Here is a 21,374-nt window from a genome sequence, read left to right as displayed (position 1 = left end):
GGAGTGAGTCAGGCACCTCTTGGCACCGAGACCAAGGCTGGGCTCTCCTTGTTATGTTTTGCAAGTTGATTTGATTGAATGGCAAGTTGTCGTTTTGTTAGGATATTCTTACAACGCATGTGACAGTTTCTCAGTGGAAGAACTGTGATCCAGGGTCAGAGACTCTCTCCTCTCCAGGAGGAAAAGGCTAGCCTTAGTGGTCCTGCTTGAGAAGTTGCAGCAAAATCAGGTAGAGGCCCACAGCCAGGCTTGAGGAGACAGGCTGAAAAGCCCCTTCCCTGGTGGTCTAGTGGTTAGGATTCAGCGCTCTCACCGCCGCGGCCCGGGTTCGATTCCCGGTCAGGGAATGTGCTTTCGCCCCACAGCGCAGCCAAGAAAATGTTTGCGTGTGAAAAAGACCTCCTTCGAGCCGGAGTCGAGCCAGCGACCTAAGGATTGCCAAAAATCCACCTACAGTCCTCCTCTCTACCAGTTGAGCTATCGAAGGCACACAGGTGAGGAACAGAACCTCAACATATCAGGTTGCATCTGGCGCAGTTTGAATCGCTTGCTGTTCGATGAGGGAAGCAAAGACAAGCCCAAAATCTGGTAGAGGCCCACAGCCAGGCTTGAGGAGATTCACTGAACAGCCCTTCCCTGGTGGTCTAGTGGTTAGGATTCGGCGCTCTCACCGCCGCGGCCCTGGTTCGATTCCCGGTCAGGGAACGTGCTTTTGCCCTCCAGCGCGGCCAAGAAAGTGTTTGCGTGTGAAAAAGACCTCCTTCGAGCCGGAGTCGAACCAGCGACCTAAGGATTGCCAACATTCCACCTACAGTCCTCCGCTCTACCAGCTGAGCTATCGAAGGCACATAGGTGAGGAACAGAACCTCAACCTATCGGATTGCTGCAGCTCCTCTGCTGGCTAAAAGTGCATCTGGCGCAGACAGAAGCACTGGCTGTTCGATAAGGGAAGCAAAGACAAGCCCAACTTCCCATACCGGGAGTCGAACCCGGGCCGCCTGGGTGAAAACCAGGAATCCTGACCGCTAGACCATATGGGAAACCCTGCAAATGGCAATCAGGCTTGTGGGCCATTTTCCTTGTGTGTGGCCAGTACAAGGGCAGGGTTATGTTGAGCCCTTTGGATTTTAGTGTGTGACCGTCCCCTTTAAGAATATGGGAATGATCCGAAGGGATTGTTTACTGAATTCAGTTATAACAGACTCAATGGAGGGAGCTGTCATTTGTCTTGCCCAGGGGATGTAGCTTTCTCCCGTTCTTGTAATCGCATAATAGATACTATAAACTGGTCATTAAAGCAAGGTCCCTGGGACAGTACTTATGCGATGCATTTGAAAACATGCATTGTATTGTATGGTAACCGCTATCTCACAGACAAAACAGCCTATCGTTGGACTGTCAATTTATAATAAAAATGAATCAATCTAATAATAATAGTCAAAAACTATGGGCTAATAAAACAAAATAATAAAACTGCTATGGGCTGACAGCGAAGCAAAAGAGGCAGATCGAGCCAGCCAGGAGTCGAACCTAGAATCTTCTGATCCGTAGTCAGACGCGTTATCCATTTGCGCGCCACTGGCCCCCCGGTCTTGTGCCATGGTGTTTACGCGCGTCTTGTTGGTGTTTGACTGGACAGAGGCCTGTCACAACATCAACTTTTTCTCATGCCATTAAAAGGCCTGGCGCCAACGTTAGGAAGAGGTCCAATGAGGGGCCTGCTATGAAAAGCTTCAAGATGGAGGTGTCACATGTTTGGGATCTCGGTCTTCCTGGCGTCGCTAACGCAGCTGGGTAGCACGTTACTTGAAAACAGGGCAAGGCTGGCCGCTCGAAAAATCCAGGCATACCTCAGAGACGACGACAGTCCGTGCTATGCGCTCTGTCAACCTGGAGCTCCTTCGCCACATGCTCTGCAGAGGAAGGGATGAAAACAAAAAGCGGAGTGAGTCAGGCACCTCTTGGCACCGAGACCAAGGCTGGGCTCTCCTTGTTATGTTTTGCAAGTTGATTTGATTGAATGGCAAGTTGTCGTTTTGTTAGGATATTCTTACAACGCATGTGACAGTTTCTCAGTGGAAGAACTGTGATCCAGGGTCAGAGACTCTCTCCTCTCCAGGAGGAAAAGGCTAGCCTTAGTGGTCCTGCTTGAGAAGTTGCAGCAAAATCAGGTAGAGGCCCACAGCCAGGCTTGAGGAGACAGGCTGAAAAGCCCCTTCCCTGGTGGTCTAGTGGTTAGGATTCAGCGCTCTCACCGCCGCGGCCCGGGTTCGATTCCCGGTCAGGGAATGTGCTTTCGCCCCACAGCGCAGCCAAGAAAATGTTTGCGTGTGAAAAAGACCTCCTTCGAGCCGGAGTCGAAACAGCGACCTAAGGATTGCCAAAAATCCACCTACAGTCCTCCTCTCTACCAGTTGAGCTATCGAAGGCACACAGGTGAGGAACAGAACCTCAACATATCAGGTTGCATCTGGCGCAGTTTGAATCGCTTGCTGTTCGATGAGGGAAGCAAAGACAAGCCCAAAATCTGGTAGAGGCCCACAGCCAGGCTTGAGGAGATTCACTGAACAGCCCTTCCCTGGTGGTCTAGTGGTTAGGATTCGGCGCTCTCACCGCCGCGGCCCTGGTTCGATTCCCGGTCAGGGAACGTGCTTTTGCCCTCCAGCGCGGCCAAGAAAGTGTTTGCGTGTGAAAAAGACCTCCTTCGAGCCGGAGTCGAACCAGCGACCTAAGGATTGCCAACATTCCACCTACAGTCCTCCGCTCTACCAGCTGAGCTATCGAAGGCACATAGGTGAGGAACAGAACCTCAACCTATCGGATTGCTGCAGCTCCTCTGCTGGCTAAAAGTGCATCTGGCGCAGACAGAAGCACTGGCTGTTCGATAAGGGAAGCAAAGACAAGCCCAACTTCCCATACCGGGAGTCGAACCCGGGCCGCCTGGGTGAAAACCAGGAATCCTGACCGCTAGACCATATGGGAAACCCTGCAAATGGCAATCAGGCTTGTGGGCCATTTTCCTTGTGTGTGGCCAGTACAAGGGCAGGGTTATGTTGAGCCCTTTGGATTTTAGTGTGTGACCGTCCCCTTTAAGAATATGGGAATGATCCGAAGGGATTGTTTACTGAATTCAGTTATAACAGACTCAATGGAGGGAGCTGTCATTTGTCTTGCCCAGGGGATGTAGCTTTCTCCCGTTCTTGTAATCGCATAATAGATACTATAAACTGGTCATTAAAGCAAGGTCCCTGGGACAGTACTTATGCGATGCATTTGAAAACATGCATTGTATTGTATGGTAACCGCTATCTCACAGACAAAACAGCCTATCGTTGGACTGTCAATTTATAATAAAAATGAATCAATCTAATAATAATAGTCAAAAACTATGGGCTAATAAAACAAAATAATAAAACTGCTATGGGCTGACAGCGAAGCAAAAGAGGCAGATCGAGCCAGCCAGGAGTCGAACCTAGAATCTTCTGATCCGTAGTCAGACGCGTTATCCATTTGCGCGCCACTGGCCCCCCGGTCTTGTGCCATGGTGTTTACGCGCGTCTTGTTGGTGTTTGACTGGACAGAGGCCTGTCACAACATCAACTTTTTCTCATGCCATTAAAAGGCCTGGCGCCAACGTTAGGAAGAGGTCCAATGAGGGGCCTGCTATGAAAAGCTTCAAGATGGAGGTGTCACATGTTTGGGATCTCGGTCTTCCTGGCGTCGCTAACGCAGCTGGGTAGCACGTTACTTGAAAACAGGGCAAGGCTGGCCGCTCGAAAAATCCAGGCATACCTCAGAGACGACGACAGTCCGTGCTATGCGCTCTGTCAACCTGGAGCTCCTTCGCCACATGCTCTGCAGAGGAAGGGATGAAAACAAAAAGCGGAGTGAGTCAGGCACCTCTTGGCACCGAGACCAAGGCTGGGCTCTCCTTGTTATGTTTTGCAAGTTGATTTGATTGAATGGCAAGTTGTCGTGTTGTTAGGATATTCTTACAACGCATGTGACAGTTTCTCAGTGGAAGAACTGTGATCCAGGGTCAGAGACTCTCTCCTCTCCAGGAGGAAAAGGCTAGCCTTAGTGGTCCTGCTTGAGAAGTTGCAGCAAAATCAGGTAGAGGCCCACAGCCAGGCTTGAGGAGACAGGCTGAAAAGCCCCTTCCCTGGTGGTCTAGTGGTTAGGATTCGGCGCTCTCACCGCCGCGGCCCGGGTTCGATTCCCGGTTGAGCTACCAGTTGAGCTATCGAAGGCACACAGGTGAGGAACAGAACCTCAACATATCAGGTTGCATCTGGTGCAGTTTGAATCGCTTGCTGTTCGATAAGGGAAGCAAAGACAAGCCCAAAATCTGGTAGAGGCCCACAGCCAGGCTTGAGGAGATTCACTGAACAGCCCTTCCCTGGTGGTCTAGTGGTTAGGATTCGGCGCTCTCACCGCCGCGGCCCGGGTTCGATTCCCGGTCAGGGAACGTGCTTTTGCCCTCCAGCGCGGCCAAGAAAGTGTTTGCGTGTGAAAAAGACCTCCTTCGAGCCGGAGTCAAACCAGCGACCTAAGGATTGCCAACATTCCACCTACAGTCCTCCGCTCTACCAGCTGAGCTATCGAAGGCACATAGGTGAGGAACAGAACCTCAACCTATCGGATTGCTGCAGCTCCTCTGCTGGCTAAAAGTGCATCTGGCGCAGACAGAAGCACTGGCTGTTCGATAAGGGAAGCAAGAGGCCTGTCACAACATCAACTTTTTCTCATGCCATTAAAAGGCCTGGCGCCAACGTTAGGAAGAGGTCCAATGAGGGGCCTGCTATGAAAAGCTTCAAGATGGAGGTGTCACATGTTTGGGATCTCGGTCTTCCTGGCGTCGCTAACGCAGCTGGGTAGCACGTTACTTGAAAACAGGGCAAGGCTGGCCGCTCGAAAAATCCAGGCATACCTCAGAGACGACGACAGTCCGTGCAATGCGCTCTGTCAACCTGGAGCTCCTTCGCCACATGCTCTGCAGAGGAAGGGATGAAAACAAAAAGCGGAGTGAGTCAGGCACCTCTTGGCACCGAGACCAAGGCTGGGCTCTCCTTGTTATGTTTTGCAAGTTGATTTGATTGAATGGCAAGTTGTCGTGTTGTTAGGATATTCTTACAACGCATGTGACAGTTTCTCAGTGGAAGAACTGTGATCCAGGGTCAGAGACTCTCTCCTCTCCAGGAGGAAAAGGCTAGCCTTAGTGGTCCTGCTTGAGAAGTTGCAGCAAAATCAGGTAGAGGCCCACAGCCAGGCTTGAGGAGACAGGCTGAAAAGCCCCTTCCCTGGTGGTCTAGTGGTTAGGATTCGGCGCTCTCACCGCCGCGGCCCGGGTTCGATTCCCGGTCAGGGAATGTGCTTTCGCCCCACAGCGCAGCCAAGAAAATGTTTGCGTGTGAAAAAGACCTCCTTCGAGCCGGAGTCGAGCCAGCGACCTAAGGATTGCCAAAATTCCACCTACAGTCCTCCTCTCTACCAGTTGAGCTATCGAAGGCACACAGGTGAGGAACAGAACCTCAACATATCAGGTTGCATCTGGCGCAGTTTGAATCGCTTGCTGTTCGATAAGGGAAGCAAAGACAAGCCCAAAATCTGGTAGAGGCCCACAGCCAGGCTTGAGGAGATTCACTGAACAGCCCTTCCCTGGTGGTCTAGTGGTTAGGATTCGGCGCTCTCACCGCCGCGGCCCGGGTTCGATTCCCGGTCAGGGAACGTGCTTTTGCCCTCCAGCGTGGCCAAGAAAGTGTTTGCGTGTGAAAAAGACCTCCTTCGAGCCGGAGTCGAACCAGCGACCTAAGGATTGCCAACATTCCACCTACAGTCCTCCGCTCTACCAGCTGAGCTATCGAAGGCACATAGGTGAGGAACAGAACCTCAACCTATCGGATTGCTGCAGCTCCTCTGCTGGCTAAAAGTGCATCTGGCGCAGACAGAAGCACTGGCTGTTCGATAAGGGAAGCAAAGACAAGCCCAACTTCCCATACCGGGAGTCGAACCCGGGCCGCCTGGGTGAAAACCAGGAATCCTGACCGCTAGACCATATGGGAAACCCTGCAAATGGCAATCAGGCTTGTGGGCCATTTTCCTTGTGTGTGGCCAGTACAAGGGCAGGGTTATGTTGAGCCCTTTGGATTTTAGTGTGTGACCGTCCCCTTTAAGAATATGGGAATGGTCCGAAGAGATTGTTTACTGAATTCAGTTATAACAGACTCAATGGAGGGAGCTGTCATTTGTCTCGCCCAGGGGATGTAGCTTTCTCCCGTTCTTGTAATCGCATAATAGATACTATAAACTGGTCATTAAAGCAAGGTCCCTGGGACAGTACTTATGCGATGCATTTGAAAACACGCATGGTATTGTATGGTAACCGCTATCTCACAGACAAAACAGCCTATCGTTGGACTGTCAATTTATAATAAAAATGAATCAATCTAATAATAATAGTCAAAAACTATGGGCTAATAAAACAAAATAATAAAACTGCTATGGGCTGACAGCGAAGCAAAAGAGGCAGATCGAGCCAGCCAGGAGTCGAACCTAGAATCTTCTGATCCGTAGTCAGACGCGTTATCCATTTGCGCGCCACTGGCCCCCCGGTCTTGTGCCATGGTGTTTACGCGCGTCTTGTTGGTGTTTGACTGGACAGAGGCCTGTCACAACATCAACTTTTTCTCATGCCATTAAAAGGCCTGGCGCCAACGTTAGGAAGAGGTCCAATGAGGGGCCTGCTATGAAAAGCTTCAAGATGGAGGTGTCACATGTTTGGGATCTCGGTCTTCCTGGCGTCGCTAACGCAGCTGGGTAGCACGTTACTTGAAAACAGGGCAAGGCTGGCCGCTCGAAAAATCCAGGCATACCTCAGAGACGACGACAGTCCGTGCTATGCGCTCTGTCAACCTGGAGCTCCTTCGCCACATGCTCTGCAGAGGAAGGGATGAAAACAAAAAGTGGAGTGAGTCAGGCACCTCTTGGCACCGAGACCAAGGCTGGGCTCTCCTTGTTATGTTTTGCAAGTTGATTTGATTGAATGGCAAGTTGTCGTGTTGTTAGGATATTCTTACAACGCATGTGACAGTTTCTCAGTGGAAGAACTGTGATCCAGGGTCAGAGACTCTCTCCTCTCCAGGAGGAAAAGGCTAGCCTTAGTGGTCCTGCTTGAGAAGTTGCAGCAAAATCAGGTAGAGGCCCACAGCCAGGCTTGAGGAGACAGGCTGAAAAGCCCCTTCCCTGGTGGTCTAGTGGTTAGGATTCGGCGCTCTCACCGCCGCGGCCCGGGTTCGATTCCCGGTCAGGGAATGTGCTTTTGCCCCACAGCGCAGCCAAGAAAATGTTTGCGTGTGAAAAAGACCTCCTTCGAGCCGGAGTCGAGCCGGAGTCGAGCCAGCGACCTAAGGATTGCCAAAATTCCACCTACAGTCCTCCTCTCTACCAGTTGAGCTATCGAAGGCACACAGGTGAGAAACAGAACCTCAACATATCAGGTTGCATCTGGCGCAGTTTGAATCGCTTGCTGTTCGATAAGGGAAGCAAAGACAAGCCCAAAATCTGGTAGAGGCCCACAGCCAGGCTTGAGGAGATTCACTGAACAGCCCTTCCCTGGTGGTCTAGTGGTTAGGATTCGGCGCTCTCACCGCCGCGGCCCGGGTTCGATTCCCGGTCAGGGAACGTGCTTTTGCCCTCCAGTGCGGCCAAGAAAGTGTTTGCGTGTGAAAAAGACCTCCTTCGAGCCGGAGTCGAACCAGCGACCTAAGGATTGCCAACATTCCACCTACAGTCCTCCGCTCTACCAGCTGAGCTATCGAAGGCACATAGGTGAGGAACAGAACCTCAACCTATCGGATTGCTGCAGCTCCTCTGCTGGCTAAAAGTGCATCTGGCGCAGACAGAAGCACTGGCTGTTCGATAAGGGAAGCAAAGACAAGCCCAACTTCCCATACCGGGAGTCGAACCCGGGCCGCCTGGGTGAAAACCAGGAATCCTGACCGCTAGACCATATGGGAAACCCTGCAAATGGCAATCAGGCTTGTGGGCCATTTTCCTTGTGTGTGGCCAGTACAAGGGCAGGGTTATGTTGAGCCCTTTGGATTTTAGTGTGTGACCGTCCCCTTTAAGAATATGGGAATGATCCGAAGGGATTGTTTACTGAATTCAGTTATAACAGACTCAATGGAGGGAGCTGTCATTTGTCTCGCCCAGGGGATGTAGCTTTCTCCCGTTCTTGTAATCGCATAATAGATACTATAAACTGGTCATTAAAGCAAGGTCCCTGGGACAGTACTTATGCGATGCATTTGAAAACATGCATTGTATTGTATGGTAACCGCTATCTCACAGACAAAACAGCCTATCGTTGGACTGTCAATTTATAATAAAAATGAATCAATCTAATAATAATAGTCAAAAACTATGGGCTAATAAAACAAAATAATAAAACTGCTATGGGCTGACAGCGAAGCAAAAGAGGCAGATCGAGCCAGCCAGGAGTCGAACCTAGAATCTTCTGATCCGTAGTCAGACGCGTTATCCATTGCGCCACTGGCCCCCCGGTCTTGTGCCATGGTGTTTACGCGCGTCTTGTTGGTGTTTGACTGGACAGAGGCCTGTCACAACATCAACTTTTTCTCATGCCATTAAAAGGCCTGGCGCCAACGTTAGGAAGAGGTCCAATGAGGGGCCTGCTATGAAAAGCTTCAAGATGGAGGTGTCACATGTTTGGGATCTCGGTCTTCCTGGCGTCGCTAACGCAGCTGGGTAGCACGTTACTTGAAAACAGGGCAAGGCTGGCCGCTCGAAAAATCCAGGCATACCTCAGAGACGACGACAGTCCATGCTATGCGCTCTGTCAACCTGGAGCTCCTTCGCCACATGCTCTGCAGAGGAAGGGATGAAAACAAAAAGTGGAGTGAGTCAGGCACCTCTTGGCACCGAGACCATGGCTGGGCTCTCCTTGTTATGTTTTGCAAGTTGATTTGATTGAATGGCAAGTTGTCGTGTTGTTAGGATATTCTTACAACGCATGTGACAGTTTCTCAGTGGAAGCACTGTGATCCAGGGTTAGAGACTCTCTCCTCTCCAGGAGGAAAAGGCTAGCCTTAGTGGTCCTGCTTGAGAAGTTGGAGCAAAATCAGGTAGAGGCCCACAGCCAGGCTTGAGGAGACAGGCTGAAAAGCCCTTTCCCTGGTGGTCTAGTGGTTAGGATTCGGCGCTCTCACCGCCGCGGCCCGGGTTCGATTCCCGGTCAGGGAATGTGCTTTTGCCCCACAGCGCAGCCAAGATAATGTTTGCGTGTGAAAAAGACCTCCTTCGAGCCGGAGTCGAGCCAGCGACCTAAGGATTGCCAAAATTCTACCTACAGTCCTCCTCTCTACCAGTTGAGCTATCGAAGGCACACAAGTGAGGAACAGAACCTCAACATATCAGGTTGCATCTGGCGCAGTTTGAATCGCTTGCTGTTCGATAAGGGAAGCAAAGACAAGCCCAAAATCTGGTAGAGGCCCACAGCCAGGCTTGAGGAGATTCACTGAACAGCCCTTCCCTGGTGGTCTAGTGGTTAGGATTCGGCGCTCTCACCGCCGCGGCCCGGGTTCGATTCCCGGTCGGGGAATGTGCTTTTGCCCTCCAGCGCGGCCAAGAAAGTGTTTGCGTGTGAAAAAGACCTCCTTCGAGCCGGAGTCGAACCAGCGACCTAAGGATTGCCAACATTCCACCTACAGTCCTCCGCTCTACCAGCTGAGCTATCGAAGGCACATAGGTGAGGAACAGAACCTCAACATATCGGATTGCTGCAGCTCCTCTGCTGGCTAAAAGTCCATCTGGCGCAGACAGAAGCACTGGCTGTTCGATAAGGGAAGCAAAGACAAGCCCAACTTCCCATACCGGGAGTCGAACCCGGGCCGCCTGGGTGAAAACCAGGAATCCTGACCGCTAGACCATATGGGAAACCCTGCAAATTGCAATCAGGCTTGTGGGCCATTTTCCTTGTGTGTGGCCAGTACAAGGGCAGGGTTATGTTGAGCCCTTTGGATTTTAGTGTGTGACCGTCCCCTTTAAGAATATGGGAATGATCCGAAGGGATTGTTTACTGAATTCAGTTATAACAGACTCAATGGAGGGAGCTGTCATTTGTCTTGCCCAGGGGATGTAGCTTTCTCCCGTTCTTGTAATCGCATAATAGATACTATAAACTGGTCATTAAAGCAAGGTCCCTGGGACAGTACTTATGCGATGCATTTGAAAACATGCATTGTATTGTATGGTAACCGCTATCTCACAGACAAAACAGCCTATCGTTGGACTGTCAATTTATAATAAAAATGAATCAATCTAATAATAATAGTCAAAAACTATGGGCTAATAAAACAAAATAATAAAACTGCTATGGGCTGACAGCGAAGCAAAAGAGGCAGATCGAGCCAGCCAGGAATCGAACCTAGAATCTTCTGATCCGTAGTCAGACGCGTTATCCATTTGCGCGCCACTGGCCCCCCGGTCTTGTGCCATGGTGTTTACGCGCGTCTTGTTGGTGTTTGACTGGACAGAGGCCTGTCACAACATCAACTTTTTCTCATGCCATTAAAAGGCCTGGCGCCAACGTTAGGAAGAGGTCCAATGAGGGGCCTGCTATGAAAAGCTTCAAGATGGAGGTGTCACATGTTTGGGATCTCGGTCTTCCTGGCGTCGCTAACGCAGCTGGGTAGCACGTTACTTGAAAACAGGGCAAGGCTGGCCGCTCGAAAAATCCAGGCATACCTCAGAGACGACGACAGTCCGTGCTATGCGCTCTGTCAACCTGGAGCTCCTTCGCCACATGCTCTGCAGAGGAAGGGATGAAAACAAAAAGCGGAGTGAGTCAGGCACCTCTTGGCACCGAGACCAAGGCTGGGCTCTCCTTGTTATGTTTTGCAAGTTGATTTGATTGAATGGCAAGTTGTCGTTTTGTTAGGATATTCTTACAACGCATGTGACAGTTTCTCAGTGGAAGAACTGTGATCCAGGGTCAGAGACTCTCTCCTCTCCAGGAGGAAAAGGCTAGCCTTAGTGGTCCTGCTTGAGAAGTTGCAGCAAAATCAGGTAGAGGCCCACAGCCAGGCTTGAGGAGACAGGCTGAAAAGCCCCTTCCCTGGTGGTCTAGTGGTTAGGATTCAGCGCTCTCACCGCCGCGGCCCGGGTTCGATTCCCGGTCAGGGAATGTGCTTTCGCCCCACAGCGCAGCCAAGAAAATGTTTGCGTGTGAAAAAGACCTCCTTCGAGCCGGAGTCGAGCCAGCGACCTAAGGATTGCCAAAATTCCACCTACAGTCCTCCTCTCTACCAGTTGAGCTATCGAAGGCACACAGGTGAGGAACAGAACCTCAACATATCAGGTTGCATCTGGTGCAGTTTGAATCGCTTGCTGTTCGATAAGGGAAGCAAAGACAAGCCCAAAATCTGGTAGAGGCCCACAGCCAGGCTTGAGGAGATTCACTGAACAGCCCTTCCCTGGTGGTCTAGTGGTTAGGATTCGGCGCTCTCACCGCCGCGGCCCGGGTTCGATTCCCGGTCAGGGAACGTGGTTTTGCCCTCCAGCGCGGCCAAGAAAGTGTTTGCGTGTGAAAAAGACCTCCTTCGAGCTGGAGTCGAACCAGCGACCTAAGGATTGCCAACATTCCACCTACAGTCCTCCGCTCTACCAGCTGAGCTATCGAAGGCACATAGGTGAGGAACAGAACCTCAACCTATCGGATTGCTGCAGCTCCTCTGCTGGCTAAAAGTGCATCTGGCGCAGACAGAAGCACTGGCTGTTCGATAAGGGAAGCAAAGACAAGCCCAACTTCCCATACCGGGAGTCGAACCCGGGCCGCCTGGGTGAAAACCAGGAATCCTGACCGCTAGACCATATGGGAAACCCTGCAAATGGCAATCAGGCTTGTGGGCCATTTTCCTTGTGTGTGGCCAGTACAAGGGCAGGGTTATGTTGAGCCCTTTGGATTTTAGTGTGTGACCGTCCCCTTTAAGAATATGGGAATGATCCGAAGGGATTGTTTACTGAATTCAGTTATAACAGACTCAATGGAGGGAGCTGTCATTTGTCTCGCCCAGGGGATGTAGCTTTCTCCCGTTCTTGTAATCGCATAATAGATACTATAAACTGGTCATTAAAGCAAGGTCCCTGGGACAGTACTTATGCGATGCATTTGAAAACATGCATTGTATTGTATGGTAACCGCTATCTCACAGACAAAACAGCCTATCGTTGGACTGTCAATTTATAATAAAAATGAATCAATCTAATAATAATAGTCAAAAACTATGGGCTAATAAAACAAAATAATAAAACTGCTATGGGCTGACAGCGAAGCAGAAGAGGCAGATCGAGCCAGCCAGGAGTCGAACCTAGAATCTTCTGATCCGTAGTCAGACGCGTTATCCATTGCGCCACTGGCCCCCCGGTCTTGTGCCATGGTGTTTACGCGCGTCTTGTTGGTGTTTGACTGGACAGAGGCCTGTCACAACATCAACTTTTTCTCATGCCATTAAAAGGCCTGGCGCCAACGTTAGGAAGAGGTCCAATGAGGGGCCTGCTATGAAAAGCTTCAAGATGGAGGTGTCACATGTTTGGGATCTCGGTCTTCCTGGCGTCGCTAACGCAGCTGGGTAGCACGTTACTTGAAAACAGGGCAAGGCTGGCCGCTCGAAAAATCCAGGCATACCTCAGAGACGACGACAGTCCATGCTATGCGCTCTGTCAACCTGGAGCTCCTTCGCCACATGCTCTGCAGAGGAAGGGATGAAAACAAAAAGTGGAGTGAGTCAGGCACCTCTTGGCACCGAGACCATGGCTGGGCTCTCCTTGTTATGTTTTGCAAGTTGATTTGATTGAATGGCAAGTTGTCGTGTTGTTAGGATATTCTTACAACGCATGTGACAGTTTCTCAGTGGAAGCACTGTGATCCAGGGTTAGAGACTCTCTCCTCTCCAGGAGGAAAAGGCTAGCCTTAGTGGTCCTGCTTGAGAAGTTGGAGCAAAATCAGGTAGAGGCCCACAGCCAGGCTTGAGGAGACAGGCTGAAAAGCCCTTTCCCTGGTGGTCTAGTGGTTAGGATTCGGCGCTCTCACCGCCGCGGCCCGGGTTCGATTCCCGGTCAGGGAATGTGCTTTTGCCCCACAGCGCAGCCAAGATAATGTTTGCGTGTGAAAAAGACCTCCTTCGAGCCGGAGTCGAGCCAGCGACCTAAGGATTGCCAAAATTCTACCTACAGTCCTCCTCTCTACCAGTTGAGCTATCGAAGGCACACAAGTGAGGAACAGAACCTCAACATATCAGGTTGCATCTGGCGCAGTTTGAATCGCTTGCTGTTCGATTAGGGAAGCAAAGACAAGCCCAAAATCTGGTAGAGGCCCACAGCCAGGCTTGAGGAGATTCACTGAACAGCCCTTCCCTGGTGGTCTAGTGGTTAGGATTCGGCGCTCTCACCGCCGCGGCCCGGGTTCGATTCCCGGTCAGGGAATGTGCTTTTGCCCTCCAGCGCGGCCAAGAAAGTGTTTGCGTGTGAAAAAGACCTCCTTCGAGCCGGAGTCGAACCAGCGACCTAAGGATTGCCAACATTCCACCTACAGTCCTCCGCTCTACCAGCTGAGCTATCGAAGGCACATAGGTGAGGAACAGAACCTCAACATATCGGATTGCTGCAGCTCCTCTGCTGGCTAAAAGTCCATCTGGCGCAGACAGAAGCACTGGCTGTTCGATAAGGGAAGCAAAGACAAGCCCAACTTCCCATACCGGGAGTCGAACCCGGGCCGCCTGGGTGAAAACCAGGAATCCTGACCGCTAGACCATATGGGAAACCCTGCAAATTGCAATCAGGCTTGTGGGCCATTTTCCTTGTGTGTGGCCAGTACAAGGGCAGGGTTATGTTGAGCCCTTTGGATTTTAGTGTGTGACCGTCCCCTTTAAGAATATGGGAATGATCCGAAGGGATTGTTTACTGAATTCAGTTATAACAGACTCAATGGAGGGAGCTGTCATTTGTCTTGCCCAGGGGATGTAGCTTTCTCCCGTTCTTGTAATCGCATAATAGATACTATAAACTGGTCATTAAAGCAAGGTCCCTGGGACAGTACTTATGCGATGCATTTGAAAACATGCATTGTATTGTATGGTAACCGCTATCTCACAGACAAAACAGCCTATCGTTGGACTGTCAATTTATAATAAAAATGAATCAATCTAATAATAATAGTCAAAAACTATGGGCTAATAAAACAAAATAATAAAACTGCTATGGGCTGACAGCGAAGCAAAAGAGGCAGATCGAGCCAGCCAGGAGTCGAACCTAGAATCTTCTGATCCGTAGTCAGACGCGTTATCCATTTGCGCGCCACTGGCCCCCCGGTCTTGTGCCATGGTGTTTACGCGCGTCTTGTTGGTGTTTGACTGGACAGAGGCCTGTCACAACATCAACTTTTTCTCATGCCATTAAAAGGCCTGGCGCCAACGTTAGGAAGAGGTCCAATGAGGGGCCTGCTATGAAAAGCTTCAAGATGGAGGTGTCACATGTTTGGGATCTCGGTCTTCCTGGCGTCGCTAACGCAGCTGGGTAGCACGTTACTTGAAAACAGGGCAAGGCTGGCCGCTCGAAAAATCCAGGCATACCTCAGAGACGACGACAGTCCGTGCTATGCGCTCTGTCAACCTGGAGCTCCTTCGCCACATGCTCTGCAGAGGAAGGGATGAAAACAAAAAGCGGAGTGAGTCAGGCACCTCTTGGCACCGAGACCAAGGCTGGGCTCTCCTTGTTATGTTTTGCAAGTTGATTTGATTGAATGGCAAGTTGTCGTTTTGTTAGGATATTCTTACAACGCATGTGACAGTTTCTCAGTGGAAGAACTGTGATCCAGGGTCAGAGACTCTCTCCTCTCCAGGAGGAAAAGGCTAGCCTTAGTGGTCCTGCTTGAGAAGTTGCAGCAAAATCAGGTAGAGGCCCACAGCCAGGCTTGAGGAGACAGGCTGAAAAGCCCCTTCCCTGGTGGTCTAGTGGTTAGGATTCAGCGCTCTCACCGCCGCGGCCCGGGTTCGATTCCCGGTCAGGGAATGTGCTTTCGCCCCACAGCGCAGCCAAGAAAATGTTTGCGTGTGAAAAAGACCTCCTTCGAGCCGGAGTCGAGCCAGCGACCTAAGGATTGCCAAAATTCCACCTACAGTCCTCCTCTCTACCAGTTGAGCTATCGAAGGCACACAGGTGAGGAACAGAACCTCAACATATCAGGTTGCATCTGGCGCAGTTTGAATCGCTTGCTGTTCGATGAGGGAAGCAAAGACAAGCCCAAAATCTGGTAGAGGCCCACAGCCAGGCTTGAGGAGATTCACTGAACAGCCCTTCCCTGGTGGTCTAGTGGTTAGGATTCGGCGCTCTCACCGCCGCGGCCCTGGTTCGATTCCCGGTCAGGGAACGTGCTTTTGCCCTCCAGCGCGGCCAAGAAAGTGTTTGCGTGTGAAAAAGACCTCCTTCTAGCCGGAGTCGAACCAGCGACCTAAGGATTGCCAACATTCCACCTACAGTCCTCCGCTCTACCAGCTGAGCTATCGAAGGCACATAGGTGAGGAACAGAACCTCAACCTATCGGATTGCTGCAGCTCCTCTGCTGGCTAAAAGTGCATCTGGCGCAGACAGAAGCACTGGCTGTTCGATAAGGGAAGCAAAGACAAGCCCAACTTCCCATACCGGGAGTCGAACCCGGGCCGCCTGGGTGAAAACCAGGAATCCTGACCGCTAGACCATATGGGAAACCCTGCAAATGGCAATCAGGCTTGTGGGCCATTTTCCTTGTGTGTGGCCAGTACAAGGGCAGGGTTATGTTGAGCCCTTTGGATTTTAGTGTGTGACCGTCCCCTTTAAGAATATGGGAATGATCCGAAGGGATTGTTTACTGAATTCAGTTATCACAGACTCAATGGAGGGAGCTGTCATTTGTCTTGCCCAGGGGATGTAGCTTTCTCCCGTTCTTGTAATCGCATAATAGATACTATAAACTGGTCATTAAAGCAAGGTCCCTGGGACAGTACTTATGCGATGCATTTGAAAACATGCATTGTATTGTATGGTAACCGCTATCTCACAGACAAAACAGCCTATCGTTGGACTGTCAATTTATAATAAAAATGAATCAATCTAATAATAATAGTCAAAAACTATGGGCTAATAAAACAAAATAATAAAACTGCTATGGGCTGACAGCGAAGCAAAAGAGGCAGATCGAGCCAGCCAGGAGTCGAACCTAGAATCTTCTGATCCGTAGTCAGACGCGTTATCCATTTGCGCGCCACTGGCCCCCCGGTCTTGTGCCATGGTGTTTACGCGCGTCTTGTTGGTGTTTGACTGGACAGAGGCCTGTCACAACATCAACTTTTTCTCATGCCATTAAAAGGCCTGGCGCCAACGTTAGGAAGAGGTCCAATGAGGGGCCTGCTATGAAAAGCTTCAAGATGGAGGTGTCACATGTTTGGGATCTCGGTCTTCCTGGCGTCGCTAACGCAGCTGGGTAGCACGTTACTTGAAAACAGGGCAAGGCTGGCCGCTCGAAAAATCCAGGCATACCTCAGAGACGACGACAGTCCGTGCTATGCGCTCTGTCAACCTGGAGCTCCTTCGCCACATGCTCTGCAGAGGAAGGGATGAAAACAAAAAGCGGAGTGAGTCAGGCACCTCTTGGCACCGAGACCAAGGCTGGGCTCTCCTTGTTATGTTTTGCAAGTTGATTTGATTGAATGGCAAGTTGTCGTGTTGTTAGGATATTCTTACAACGCATGTGACAGTTTCTCAGTGGAAGAACTGTGATCCAGGGTCAGAGACTCTCTCCTCTCCAGGAGGAAAAGGCTAGCCTTAGTGGTCCTGCTTGAGAAGTTGCAGCAAAATCAGGTAGAGGCCCACAGCCAGGCTTGAGGAGACAGGCTGAAAAGCCCCTTCCCTGGTGGTCTAGTGGTTAGGATTCGGCGCTCTCACCGCCGCGGCCCGGGTTCGATTCCCGGTCAGGGAATGTGCTTTCGCCCCACAGCGCAGCCAAGAAAATGTTTGCGTGTGAAAAAGACCTCCTTCGAGCCGGAGTCGAGCCAGCGACCTAAGGATTGCCAAAATTCCACCTACAGTCCTCCTCTCTACCAGTTGAGCTATCGAAGGCACACAGGTGAGGAACAGAACCTCAACATATCAGGTTGCATCTGGTGCAGTTTGAATCGCTTGCTGTTCGATAAGGGAAGCAAAGACAAGCCCAAAATCTGGTAGAGGCCCACAGCCAGGCTTGAGGAGATTCACTGAACAGCCCTTCCCTGGTGGTCTAGTGGTTAGGATTCGGCGCTCTCACCGCCGCGGCCCGGGTTCGATTCCCGGTCAGGGAACGTGCTTTTGCCCTCCAGCGCGGCCAAGAAAGTGTTTGCGTGTGAAAAAGACCTCCTTCGAGCCGGAGTCAAACCAGCGACCTAAGGATTGCCAACATTCCACCTACAGTCCTCCGCTCTACCAGCTGAGCTATCGAAGGCACATAGGTGAGGAACAGAACCTCAACCTATCGGATTGCTGCAGCTCCTCTGCTGGCTAAAAGTGCATCTGGCGCAGACAGAAGCACTGGCTGTTCGATAAGGGAAGCAAAGACAAGCCCAACTTCCCATACCGGGAGTCGAACCCGGGCCGCCTGGGTGAAAACCAGGAATCCTGACCGCTAGACCATATGGGAAACCCTGCAAATGGCAATCAGGCTTGTGGGCCATTTTCCTTGTGTGTGGCCAGTACAAGGGCAGGGTTATGTTGAGCCCTTTGGATTTTAGTGTGTGACCGTCCCCTTTAAGAATATGGGAATGATCCGAAGGGATTGTTTACTGAATTCAGTTATAACAGACTCAATGGAGGGAGCTGTCATTTGTCTCGCCCAGGGGATGTAGCTTTCTCCCGTTCTTGTAATCGCATAATAGATACTATAAACTGGTCATTAAAGCAAGGTCCCTGGGACAGTACTTATGCGATGCATTTGAAAACATGCATTGTATTGTATGGTAACCGCTATCTCACAGACAAAACAGCCTATCGTTGGACTGTCAATTTATAATAAAAATGAATCAATCTAATAATAATAGTCAAAAACTATGGGCTAATAAAACAAAATAATAAAACTGCTATGGGCTGACAGCGAAGCAAAAGAGGCAGATCGAGCCAGCCAGGAGTCGAACCTAGAATCTTCTGATCCGTAGTCAGACGCGTTATCCATTGCGCCACTGGCCCCCCGGTCTTGTGCCATGGTGTTTACGCGCGTCTTGTTGGTGTTTGACTGGACAGAGGCCTGTCACAACATCAACTTTTTCTCATGCCATTAAAAGGCCTGGCGCCAACGTTAGGAAGAGGTCCAATGAGGGGCCTGCTATGAAAAGCTTCAAGATGGAGGTGTCACATGTTTGGGATCTCGGTCTTCCTGGCGTCGCTAACGCAGCTGGGTAGCACGTTACTTGAAAACAGGGCAAGGCTGGCCGCTCGAAAAATCCAGGCATACCTCAGAGACGACGACAGTCCATGCTATGCGCTCTGTCAACCTGGAGCTCCTTCGCCACATGCTCTGCAGAGGAAGGGATGAAAACAAAAAGTGGAGTGAGTCAGGCACCTCTTGGCACCGAGACCATGGCTGGGCTCTCCTTGTTATGTTTTGCAAGTTGATTTGATTGAATGGCAAGTTGTCGTGTTGTTAGGATATTCTTACAACGCATGTGACAGTTTCTCAGTGGAAGCACTGTGATCCAGGGTTAGAGACTCTCTCCTCTCCAGGAGGAAAAGGCTAGCCTTAGTGGTCCTGCTTGAGAAGTTGGAGCAAAATCAGGTAGAGGCCCACAGCCAGGCTTGAGGAGACAGGCTGAAAAGCCCTTTCCCTGGTGGTCTAGTGGTTAGGATTCGGCGCTCTCACCGCCGCGGCCCGGGTTCGATTCCCGGTCAGGGAATGTGCTTTTGCCCCACAGCGCAGCCAAGATAATGTTTGCGTGTGAAAAAGACCTCCTTCGAGCCGGAGTCGAGCCAGCGACCTAAGGATTGCCAAAATTCTACCTACAGTCCTCCTCTCTACCAGTTGAGCTATCGAAGGCACACAAGTGAGGAACAGAACCTCAACATATCAGGTTGCATCTGGCGCAGTTTGAATCGCTTGCTGTTCGATAAGGGAAGCAAAGACAAGCCCAAAATCTGGTAGAGGCCCACAGCCAGGCTTGAGGAGATTCACTGAACAGCCCTTCCCTGGTGGTCTAGTGGTTAGGATTCGGCGCTCTCACCGCCGCGGCCCGGGTTCGATTCCCGGTCAGGGAATGTGCTTTTGCCCTCCAGCGCGGCCAAGAAAGTGTTTGCGTGTGAAAAAGACCTCCTTCGAGCCGGAGTCGAACCAGCGACCTAAGGATTGCCAACATTCCACCTACAGTCCTCCGCTCTACCAGCTGAGCTATCGAAGGCACATAGGTGAGGAACAGAACCTCAACCTATCGGATTGCTGCAGCTCCTCTGCTGGCTAAAAGTGCATCTGGCGCAGACAGAAGCACTGGCTGTTCGATAAGGGAAGCAAAGACAAGCCCAACTTCCCATACCGGGAGTCGAACCCGGGCCGCCTGGGTGAAAACCAGGAATCCTGACCGCTAGACCATATGGGAAACCCTGCAAATGGCAATCAGGCTTGTGGGCCATTTTCCTTGTGTGTGGCCAGTACAAGGGCAGGGTTATGTTGAGCCCTTTGGATTTTAGTGTGTGACCGTCCCCTTTAAGAATATGGGAATGATCCGAAGGGATTGTTTACTGAATTCAGTTATCACAGACTCAATGGAGGGAGCTGTCATTTGTCTTGCCCAGGGGATGTAGCTTTCTCCCGTTCTTGTAATCGCATAATAGATACTATAAACTGGTCATTAAAGCAAGGTCCCTGGGACAGTACTTATGCGATGCATTTGAAAACATGCATTGTATTGTATGGTAACCGCTATCTCACAGACAAAACAGCCTATCGTTGGACTGTCAATTTATAATAAAAATAAATCAATCTAATAATAATAGTCAAAAACTATGGGCTAATAAAACAAAATAATAAAACTGCTATGGGCTGACAGCGAAGCAAAAGAGGCAGATCGAGCCAGCCAGGAGTCGAACCTAGAATCTTCTGATCCGTAGTCAGACGCGTTATCCATTTGCGCGCCACTGGCCCCCCGGTCTTGTGCCATGGTGTTTACGCGCGTCTTGTTGGTGTTTGACTGGACAGAGGCCTGTCACAACATCAACTTTTTCTCATGCCATTAAAAGGCCTGGCGCCAACGTTAGGAAGAGGTCCAATGAGGGGCCTGCTATGAAAAGCTTCAAGATGGAGGTGTCACATGTTTGGGATCTCGGTCTTCCTGGCGTCGCTAACGCAGCTGGGTAGCACGTTACTTGAAAACAGGGCAAGGCTGGCCGCTCGAAAAATCCAGGCATACCTCAGAGACGACGACAGTCCGTGCTATGCGCTCTGTCAACCTGGAGCTCCTTCGCCACATGCTCTGCAGAGGAAGGGATGAAAACAAAAAGCGGAGTGAGTCAGGCACCTCTTGGCACCGAGACCAAGGCTGGGCTCTCCTTGTTATGTTTTGCAAGTTGATTTGATTGAATGGCAAGTTGTCGTGTTGTTAGGATATTCTTACAACGCATGTGACAGTTTCTCAGTGGAAGAACTGTGATCCAGGGTCAGAGACTCTCTCCTCTCCAGGAGGAAAAGGCTAGCCTTAGTGGTCCTGCTTGAGAAGTTGCAGCAAAATCAGGTAGAGGCCCACAGCCAGGCTTGAGGAGACAGGCTGAAAAGCCCCTTCCCTGGTGGTCTAGTGGTTAGGATTCGGCGCTCTCACCGCCGCGGCCCGGGTTCGATTCCCGGTCAGGGAATGTGCTTTCGCCCCACAGCGCAGCCAAGAAAATGTTTGCGTGTGAAAAAGACCTCCTTCGAGCCGGAGTCGAGCCAGCGACCTAAGGATTGCCAAAATTCCACCTACAGTCCTCCTCTCTACCAGTTGAGCTATCGAAGGCACACAGGTGAGGAACAGAACCTCAACATATCAGGTTGCATCTGGTGCAGTTTGAATCGCTTGCTGTTCGATAAGGGAAGCAAAGACAAGCCCAAAATCTGGTAGAGGCCCACAGCCAGGCTTGAGGAGATTCACTGAACAGCCCTTCCCTGGTGGTCTAGTGGTTAGGATTCGGCGCTCTCACCGCCGCGGCCCGGGTTCGATTCCCGGTCAGGGAACGTGCTTTTGCCCTCCAGCGCGGCCAAGAAAGTGTTTGCGTGTGAAAAAGACCTCCTTCGAGCCGGAGTCAAACCAGCGACCTAAGGATTGCCAACATTCCACCTACAG

Source organism: Gobio gobio (genome assembly GCF_949357685.1).
Source record: "Gobio gobio genome assembly, chromosome: 19".
In the NCBI taxonomy this organism is placed as follows: Eukaryota; Metazoa; Chordata; class Actinopteri; order Cypriniformes; family Gobionidae; genus Gobio; species Gobio gobio.
This window is presented reverse-complemented; position numbering follows the sequence as displayed.